We start from the raw sequence: 10,239 nt of genomic DNA, 5'->3' as shown, positions 1-10,239 counted from the left end.
GAGGATCATGTCATCTGCAAACAGTGAGAGTTTTACTTCTTCTTTTCCAATTTGGATTCCTTTTATTTTTTTTTTCTGCTCTGATTGCTGTGGCCAAAACTTCCAAAACTATGTTGAATAGTAATGGTGAAAGTGGGCACCCTTGTCTTGTTCCTGACTTTAGAGGAAATGCTTTCAATTTTTCACCATTGAGGATAATGTTTGCTGTGGGTTTGTCATATATAGCTTTTATTATGTTGAGGTATGTTCCTTCTATTCCTGCTTTCTGGAGAGTTCTTATCATAAATGGATATTGAATTTTGTCAAAGGCTTTCTCTGCATCTATTGAGATAATCATATGGTTTTTGTTTTTCAATTTGTTAACGTGGTGTATAACATTGATTGATTTGTGGATATTGAAGAATCCTTGCATCCCTGGGGTAAAGCCCACTTGGTCATGGTGTATGATCTTTTAATGTGTTGTTGGATTCTGATTGCTAGAATTTTGTTAAGGATTTTTGCATCTATGTTCATCAGTGATATTGGCCTGTAGTTTTCTTTTTTGTGGGATCTTTGTCAGGTTTTGGTATTAGGGTGATGGTGGCCTCATAGAATGAGTTTGGAAGTTTACCTTCCTCTGCAATTTTCTGGAAGAGTTTGAGCAGGATAGGTGTTAGCTCTTCTCTAAATTTTTGGTAGAATTCAGCTGTGAAGCCGTCTGGACCTGGGCTTTTGTTTGCTGGAAGATTTTTGATTACAGTTTCAATTTCCGTGCTTGTGATGGGTCTGTTAAGATTTTCTATTTCTTCCTGGTCGAGTTTTGGAAAGTTGTACTTTTCTAAGAATTTGTCCATTTCTTCCACGTTGTCCATTTTATTGGCATATAATTGTTGATAGTAGTCTCTTATGATCCTTTGTATTTCTGTGTTGTCTGTTGTGATCTCTCCATTTTCATTTCTAATTTTATTGATTTGATTTTTCTCCCTTTGTTTCTTGACGAGTCTGGCTAATGGTTTGTCAATTTTATTTATCCTTTCAAAGAACCAGCTTTTGGCTTTGTTGATTTTTGCTATGGTCTCTTTTGTTTCTTTTGCATTTATTTCTGCCCTAATTTTTAAGATTTCTTTCCTTCTACTAACCCTGGGGTTCTTCATTTCTTCCTTTTCTAGTTGCTTTAGGTGTAGGGTTAGGTTATTTATTTGACTTTTTCTTGTTTCTTTAGGTATGCCGGTATTGCTATGAACTTTCCCCTTAGGACTGCTTTTAAAGTGTCCCACACAGGTTTTGAGTTGTTGTGTTTTCATTTTCATTAGTTTCTATGCAAATTTTGATTTCTTTTTTGATTTCTTCTGTGATTTGTTGGTTATTCAGCACGGTGTTGTTCAGCCTCCATATGTTGGAATTTTTAATAGTTTTTCTCCTGTAATTGAGATCTAATCTTACTGCATTGTGGTCAGAAAAGATGCTTGGAATGATTTCTATTTTTTTGAATTTACCAAGGCTAGATTTATGGCCCAGGATGTGATCTATCCTGGAGAAGGTTCCATGTGCACTTGAGAAAAAGGTGTAATTCATTGTTTTGGGATAAAATGTCCTATAGATATCAATTAGGTCTAACTGGTCTATTATATCATTTAACGTTTGTGTTTCCTTGTTAATTTTCTGTTTAGTTGATCTATCCATAGGTGTGAGTGGGGTATTAAAGTCTCCCACTATTATTGTGTTATTGTTAATTTCTCCTTTCATACTTGTTAGCATTTGTCTTACATATTGTGGTGCTCCCGTGTTGGGTGCATATATATTTATAATTGTTATATCTTCTTCTTGGATTGATCCTTTGATCATTAGGTAGTGACCATCTAAAAATATGGAACGCTTCACAAATTTGCGTGTCATCCTTGTGCAGGGGCCATGCTAATCTTCTCTGTATCGTTCCAATTTTAGTATATGTGCTGCCAAAGCGAGCACTAAACAATTAATTCTAAAAAAGTCAGGAAAAGAATACAGAAAGCAAATAGCAAAAAGTTTAGATTTAAACCCAACCCCCCCCCCAATTTTTTAAATCGAATTAAGGTATATGGTCTAAACTCCCCCAGAAAAAAATATTTTAAGATTGGGTAAATAAAGCAAAGTCCAACTATAGGAATAAGGAATCCACTTTAAATAAAAAAACACAGATAGTTTTGAAGCCAAGGGATGGTAAAAATATATACCATATTGCATTAGATTCCTGGGGCTGCTGTAAAAACTGTCACAAACTTGGTGACTGAAAACCACAGAAACGTGTATCTCTCACAGTTCTGGAAGCTGAAGTATGAAATCAAGGTGTTAGCAGGGCCATGATCCCTCTGGAGGCTCTGGTGAAGAATTCTTTGTCTCTTCCAGTTTCTGGTGACTTCAGTGTTCCTTGGTTTATTGCAGTATCACTCCAATATCTGCCTCCGTCTTCACGTGGCCTCCCCTTTGTCTCTGTGTGTCCTTTCCTATCTCACAAGGACATTCTCATTGGCCCACCCTAATCCAGTATGATCACATCTTGATCCTCAATTGCAGCTGCAAAGAGCCTATTTCCAAATAAGATCCACATTTTGAGATTCCAAGTAGACATGAATTTGGTGGGGGACACTATTCAACCCACTGCATATGCTAACACTCGTCAAAAAAACCCAGGTGAGATATCTCCCTCATACCAGTATAAATGGCCATCATCAAGAAATCCACAAACAATAAATGCTGGAGAGGTTGTGAAGAGAAAAGAACCCTTCTACACACTTGGTAGAAATGTAAATTGGTATAGCCAGTGTGGAGAACAGTATGGAGGTTCCTTAAAAAACTAAAAATAAAGCTACCATGCTGCTAAGTCGCTTCAGTCGTGTCTGACTCTGTGTGACCCCATAGACAGCAGCCACCAGGCTCCCCGTCCCTGGGATTCTCCAGGCAAGAACACAGGAGTGGGTTGCCATTTCCTTCTCCAATGCATAAAAGTGAAAGCTAAGTCGCTCAGTTGTGTCTGACCCTCAGCGACCCCATGGACTGCAGCCTTCCAGGCTCCTCCGTCCATGGGATTTTCCAGGCAAGAGTACTGGAGTGGGGTGCCATTGCCTTCTCCGAAAGCTACCATATGATCCAGCAATCCTGCTTCTCGGCATATACCCAGAGAAAAACATGATTTGAAAGGAAACATGCACCCCAATATTCATTGTAGCCCTGTTTACAATAGCCAAGATGAGGAAGCAACCTACAATGTCTGTCAACAGAGGAGTGGATCAAGAAGCTGTAGTACATATATACAATGGACCATTGTATATATTGACCATTAAAAAAGATGAGATAATGCCATTTGCAGCAACATGGATGGATCTAGAGATAGTCACTCTGAGTGAAATAAGTCAGAGAAGAAGAAATATCATATGATATCCCTTATATGCAGACTCTAAAAAAAATGATACAGGTGAAATTATTTACAAAACAGAAACAGACTCACAGACAGAGAATGAACTTGCAGTTGCCAGAGGGGAAAAACAGGGGGAAGGGATAGTTAGGGAGTTTGAGATTAACATGTACACACTGCTATATTTAAAATGGATAACCAACAAGATCCTACTGTATATAATACAGGGAACTCTGCTCAGTGATATGTGTTAGCCTGGATGAGAGGGGATTTCAGGGGAGAATGGATACATGTATACATACAATTGAGTACCTTTGCTGTCCACCTGAAACTATCACACATTATTAATTGGCTATACTCAATGTAAAATAAAGTTTAAAAAAAACAGGTAGTTATGATAAAAAGTAGATTTCAGAGCAACAAATATATCCAAGGATAATAATACAATATCGTATTGATAAAGGGATCAATTACTCAAGACATAATAATTCTAAATGTTTATGCAACTAATAACAGAACTTCAAAATATACGAAGCAAAAAATAATAGAATTACAATGATAGACAAGTCCACAATTATAATTAGAGATTTCAACACCTTTGTCTCAATAATTGACAGAATGAGTAAAAAAGTAACCTTAAAACACAGAAAACCTAAAACACTGTCAAAAAATTGGTATAATTGATTTTTATAGACCATTCTACACAACAACAGCAGCATGGACATTATTTTCAAGTACACATAAGATATGTAGCAAGATGGACCATATTCTGGGCCATATACCAAGTTTCAGTCACTTTAAAAGAAGTCAATTCATGTAAAGATATTCCCTGATTGCAATGGAATTGAATTATACATCAATAACAGAAACATCTCTGGGAATCTCCAAATATTTTTAAATAGCATACTTCTAAATAGGCCCCAGGTCAAAGAATAAATCAAAGGAAATTAGAAAAACTTTTAACTGAATGAAAATGAAAACACAACATATCAGATTTTGTGGGGCACAATTAAAAGCAATACTTATAGGGAAATTTATAATACTAACCGCCTATATAAAAAAGGTTCTCAACTCAATGATCTGATCTTCCACTTTAAGTAACTAGAAAAAGAAGCACACAATGAACCCCAAAAATGTAGAAGTCAATTAAATTGGTAACAGAAAAAACGATACAGAAAAATTAGTGAAACCAAAAGCTCAGTATTTATTGAAAAGATCAATAAAATTAATAACACCCAAGTCAGACTGATTAATAAAAAGAAAACAGAGTAAACACATTGCCATTATCGAGAGAAACATCACTACAGATTCTCAAGATGTTAAAAGAATATGGGGAGGAACCCAGGAAAGGGAACCCTCTAAGTGCCTGAACAGGTGGAGCTAAGGAAAAAGACTGGCCAAAGAGGCCTTCTGATTGCCAGCTACAAGAGCTTCAAAAAAAAAGACTCTGATAGGGCCATAACACCTGCGGTAGAGGCAGTCCATGCCCCTGCACACTTGGCGCTGCCAGGGTCCCAGCAAGCCAAGCCGCTGCGCCACCTTCGCGCTCAACTCTCACTGGGGCAGAGCTGCCACAGGCATAAAAAAGTGTTGGGTCTATGCACACAGGGTCACTTCGGTCGTGTCTGACTATTTGCGACCCTGTACTGTGGTCTTCCAGCCTTCTCTGTCAGAGAGGGGGTTCTCCACACAAAAACACTGGAGCGTATTGGTCATCACTGGCTGCCATACCCTTCTAGGGCACTATATTTCCTGCTGCCCTAGCCACCAACCCCCCTGAGTACCTGGTGCTGCCAGAAACCCTGTGACCCAAGCAGCTGCACCACCTCCACACCTGGCCCTCACAGGGGCAAACCCAAGCCTCAGGAGCTAAACCCCAGTGGACGACCCACATGCAGAGGTGGAAATAAAACCACACTTGAAACTCAGGGGTAGTGTGGCTAAGAAAGAAGACCCAAAACCTTCCCATCAGCTGTACTAACTGCAGATTAAATCCACCTGATCAACTAAGCAGACTCTGTGTCAATGAAATATATAAAAGGCCATTGAGAGTGCCCACTAAAGAAAACGCACTCACTCTGATAGCTGTGGACATTGGAGGCAAGAACACACAGGAGAAGGACCAGGTTAGAATCTGAGCTGCCTCCACAGCAGGTCCAGAGACCAGCAGTGTTGGAGGGCATCCTAGGGAGGTGAGGTGGACTGTGACTCCCAGTACGGGAAAGGACAGTGATAGCAGTGACTCAAGAAAAACATTTATTATTCTTATTTTTTTTACTTGTTCTGTAAATTCTATTGAATTTTTTTTCTTTTTCCTTTTCATGTTTTCCCCTCTCTGTTCCAGTTGTCAATTTTATTGGCACTAAGAGATCCAATTAAGCTTTTGAGCTTTTTTTTTTTTTTCTCAGTCACATTTTTTATTGTTGCCATAAACCTCTTCCTCTACTTTGGGCTTTTGCAGTTCTGTGAAGTTTTCCTCTTTTTTTTTTTTTCTCTTTTTTTTAATTTTTAATTTTTAAACCTATTATTATTTTTTCTACATTTATTCTTTTGTTTGCTTTTCCTACTGTTCTTTTCCCCTTACAGTTAATCTTTAATGTACATAAATCTTCTTTATCTACCTCTATTTAACTTTGTATGTCTATTCTTCCTTTCTTTTCTTTCTCTTGTCTCAAGATATTTATTAGTTTTATTTTCATTGTTTTATTCCCCAGTAGGCACCTTGCTTTAGTTTTGTTTTCCAGTCTGTGCTTTAATTAGTTTCATTCTGGTAGATATAATTTTTGATTTCCTTTGCTCACTGGGTCAATCTATTGTACTTTATGTTTGTTGGTCTGTTCTGATTTTGATTATAGGTGTCTATGTATATGTGTATATTCAGTCACACTTTCTATTGTTGCTATAAACCTCTGCCTCTATATTAGGCTTTTGCAGTTCTGTGAGTTTCCCTTTTTTTCCCCTTTTTCCTTTCTTCTTCTGTCTTTTTCTTTTCTTTTTTATATTTTCAATTTTTTTAAACCTATTGTATTTTTTCTACATTTATTCCTTTGTTTGCCTTTCCTACTGTTCTTTTCCCCTTGAAGTTAATCTTTAATGTACATAAATCTTCTTAATCTACCTCTATTTAACTTTGCATATTCTTTCTTTCTTTTCTTTCTTTCCTTTCCTCTCAACATATTTGCTAGTTTTGCTTTCATTGCTTTATTCCCCACTTGGCACCTTGCTTTAGTTTTGGTTTCCAGTTTGTGCTTAAGTTAGTTTTGTTCTTAACTGGTAAATATAATTTTTGATTTCCTTTGTTCACCAGGTCAATCTACTGTTCTTTATGTTTGTTGGACTGTTTTTACTTTGCTCATGGGTGTATATGTGTATATTCCATTATTTTAATTATTATTTGCCTGATTTTGTAACTGCCATTTGTCTGGGGTTCATCTTTGGTTTCTCATTTTGGGGTATTTGTTTTAATCTTACTTAATTCCTTAACAAACCACTTGTGGAATCTTTGTTCCTGATCAGAGATCAGGCCCTGAGCCTTTGGAGTAGGAGCACTGACTCCAAGACTCTAGACTAATAGAGAACTAACCATAGGGAGTATCAAGCAGTGAGAACTCACACAAACAAAACCACTTGAGTACATGACCCGGCATCACCCAACCCCCAGGAGCACCCTGTGCAGGATGCTTCATATAAACAACAAACAAAACAAAAGTACAAACCAAATCATCAGCAGACAGGGTTACCAACTCACTCAGCCTTGCCCATTACAGGAAAATAAACAAACAAAAACTCAGCATAAATCTCACCCTATGTGAAGCTCACATAAACCACTGGACCAATCTTAGGAGGGCAGAAACCAGAAGGAAGAAAGAATTCAACCTCTTCAAGGAAAGAATTCAACTTTCTTGAATTCTTCAGGGAAAGGAGACCTCAAACACAATAACTTAAAAAAATAATAATGACAAGGCAGAGAAATACTGCACAAAGGAAGGGACAAACTAGAAACACAGAAGTCCAAATAAATGAAGAGGAAATAGGTAAACTACCAGAAAAAGAATTCAGAATAATGATAGTAAAGATGATCAAAAACCTTGAAAACAAAATGGAGAAAATGCAAGAATCAATTAACAAAGACCTAGAAGAATTAAAGAACAAACATACAGAGACACACAACACAATTACTGAAGTTAAAAATACTCTAGAAGGAATCAATAGCAGAATATCTGAAGCAGAAGAATGAATCAGTGAGCTGCAAGATAAAATGGTGGGAATAACTTCTGAAGAGAAGAATAAAGTAAAAAGAATGAAAAGAGCTGAGGACAGTCTCAGTGACCTCTGGGACCATATCAAATGCACCAACATTCAAATTATAGGGATCCCAGAAGAAGAGAAAAAGAAATTGTTTGAGAAAAATTTTGAAGAGATTATAGTTGAAAATTTCCCCAACATGGAAAAGGAAATAGCCAATGAAGTCCAAGAGGCACAAAGAGTCCCATACAGGGTAAACTCAAGGAGAAACACACCAAGACACAAACTAATCAAACTAACAAAGACTAAACACAAAGAAAGAATATTAAAAGCAGCAAGGGAGAAGCAACAAGTAACATACAAGGGAAATCCCATCTGCTTAACAGCTGATCGTTCAGCAGAAACTCTGCAGGCCAGAAGGGAATGGCAGGACATATATAAAGTACTGAAAGGGAAAAATCTACAACCAAGATTACTGTACCCAGCAAGGATCTCCTTCAAAATTGATGAAGAAATAAAAAGCTTTTCAGATAAGCAAAACTTAAGACAATTCAGTACCACCAAACCAGCTTTACAACAAATGTTAAAGGGACTTATTTAGTCAAGAAATACAATAGAAGAAAAAAGATCTACAAAATCAACCCCAAACAATTAAGAAAATGGTAATAGGAACATATATATGTATACATATATACATATACATATATACACATATATATACATATATATATGTATATATATATATATGGAGAAGGCAATGGCACCCCACTCCAGTACTCTTGCCTGGAAAATCCCATGGGCGGACGAGCCTGGTAGGCTGCAGTCCATGGGGTCGCTAAGAGTCAGACACGACTGAGCGACTTCACTTTCACTTTTCACTTTCCTGCATTGGAGAAGGAAATGGCAACCCACTCCAGTGTTCTTGCCTGGAGAATCCCAGGGACGGGGGAGCCTGGTGGGCTGCCACCTATGGGGTCGCACAGAGTTGGACACGACTGAAGTGACTTAGCAGTAGCATATATATATAATTACTTTAAATGCAAATGGATTAAATGCTTCAACCAAAAGACACAGACTGGTTGAATGGATACAAAAACAAGACCCATATATATGCTGTCTACAAGAAATCCACTTCAGACCTTAAGACACATATAGACTGAAAGTGAGAAGATGGAAAAATATATTCCAAGCAAATGGGAATCAAAGAAAGCTGGAGTAGCAATCCTCATATTAGACAAAATAGACCTTAAAATAAAGAAGATTAGAGGAGATAAAGAAGGACAATACATAATGATCAAGGAATCAATCCAAGAGGAAGACAAAACAATTGTAAGTATCTATGCATGGAGAAGGCAATGGCACCCCACTCCAGTACTCTTGCCTGGAAAATCCCATGGATGGAGGAGCCTGGAAGGCTGCAGTCCATGGGGTCGCTAAGAGTCAGACACGACTGAGCGACTTCACTTTCACTTTTCACTTTCCTGCATTGGAGAAGGAAATGGCAACCCACTCCAGTGTTCTTGCCTGGAGAATCCCAGGGACGGGGGAGCCTGGTGGGCTGCTGTCTATGGGGTCGCACAGAGTCAGACACGACTGAAGTGACTTAGCAGCAGCAGCATGCACCCAACATAGGAGCACCTCAATACATAAGACAAACACTAACAGACATAAAAGGAGAAATTGACAGTAACACAAAAATAGTAGGAGACTTTAACACCCCACTCACACCAATGGACAGATCATCAAAACAGAAAATTAATAAGGAAACACAAGTCTTAAATGATACATTAGATGAAGTGGATCTCATTGACATCTTCAGGACATTCCATTCAAACATAGAAGAATACACCTTCTCAAGTGCACATGGAACATTCTCCAGGATAGATCACATCTTGGGTCACAAATCATACCTCAGTAAATTTAAGAAAATTGAAACTGTATCAAGCATCTTCTTCAACTACAATGCTCTGAGACTAGATATCAATTACAAGAAAAAAACGGTAAGAAACACAAACACATGGAGATAAAACAACACGTTTCTAAATAACCAACAGGTTACTGAAGAAATCAAAAGGGAAATCAAAAAATTTCTAGAAACAAATGACAATGAAAACATGACAACTCAAAACCTATGGGATGCAGCAAAAGCAGTTCTAAGAAGGAAGTTTATAGCTGTACAATCCTACCTCAAAAAACAAGAAAAACATTGAATAGACAACCTAACTTTACATCTAAAACAACTGGAAAAAGTAGAACAAAAAACTCCCAAAATTAGTAGAAGGAAAGAAATCATAAAGATCCAAGCAGAAATAAATGAAAAAGAAATGAAAGAAACAGTAGCAAAGATTAACAAAACTAAAAGCTGATTCTTTGAGAAGATAAACAAAATTAACAAACTTTTAGCCAGACTTATCAAGAAAAAAAGAGAGAAGAATCAAATCAACAAAATTAGAAATGAAAAAGGAGAGGTTACAACAGACAATGCAGAAATACAAAGGATTATAAGAGACTATTGTGAACAACTATATGGCAATAAAATAGATGCTGCTGCTGCTGCTAAGTTGCTTCAGTCATGCCCGACTCTTAGCGACCCCATGGACTGCAGCCTACCAGGCTTCTCTGTC

General features: G+C 37.5%; 1 non-coding gene across 1 annotated transcript; it reads right to left on the bottom strand.

Moving 5' to 3' along the window:
- Nucleotides 1–1,840: 1,840 nt before the first annotated feature.
- On the bottom strand, nucleotides 1,841–1,947 carry LOC138989655 (U6 spliceosomal RNA). Its single transcript, XR_011465902.1, has one exon. It is a non-coding gene; the product is annotated as a U6 spliceosomal RNA (small nuclear RNA).
- Nucleotides 1,948–10,239: the final 8,292 nt, after the last annotated feature.

This window comes from Bos mutus, chromosome 10 (assembly GCF_027580195.1).
Source record: "Bos mutus isolate GX-2022 chromosome 10, NWIPB_WYAK_1.1, whole genome shotgun sequence".
Classification (NCBI taxonomy): Eukaryota; Metazoa; Chordata; class Mammalia; order Artiodactyla; family Bovidae; genus Bos; species Bos mutus.
This window is presented reverse-complemented; position numbering and strand designations above follow the sequence as displayed.